Source organism: Bison bison, unplaced genomic scaffold, assembly GCF_000754665.1.
Source record: "Bison bison bison isolate TAMUID 2011002044 unplaced genomic scaffold, Bison_UMD1.0 scf7180017864184, whole genome shotgun sequence".
In the NCBI taxonomy this organism is placed as follows: Eukaryota; Metazoa; Chordata; class Mammalia; order Artiodactyla; family Bovidae; genus Bison; species Bison bison.
In genome coordinates this window covers 1,624,859-1,625,221 of record NW_011494756.1, presented here as the reverse complement: position 1 = coordinate 1,625,221, position 363 = coordinate 1,624,859, and positions in this window count along the sequence as shown.

The following is a 363-nucleotide window of genomic DNA, read 5'->3' as shown; positions in this document are numbered from 1 at the left end:
TTCCAATGAGTCCACTCTTCGCATGAGGTGGCCAAAGTACTGGAGTTTCAGCTTTAGCATCAGTCCTTTCAAAGAAATCCCAGGGCTGATCTCCTTCAGAATGGACTAGTTGGATCTCCTTGCAGTCCAAGGGACTCTCAAGAGTCTTCTCCAACACCACAGTTCAAAAACATCAATTCTTCGGCGCTCAGCCTTCTTCACAGTCCAACTCTCACACCCATACATGACCACAGGAAAAACCATAGCCTTGACTAGACGAACCTTTGTTGGCAAAGTAATGTCTCTGCTTTTGAATATGCTGTCTAGGTTGGTCATAACTTTCCTTCCAAGGAGTAAGCGTCTTTTAATTTCATGGCTGCAGTC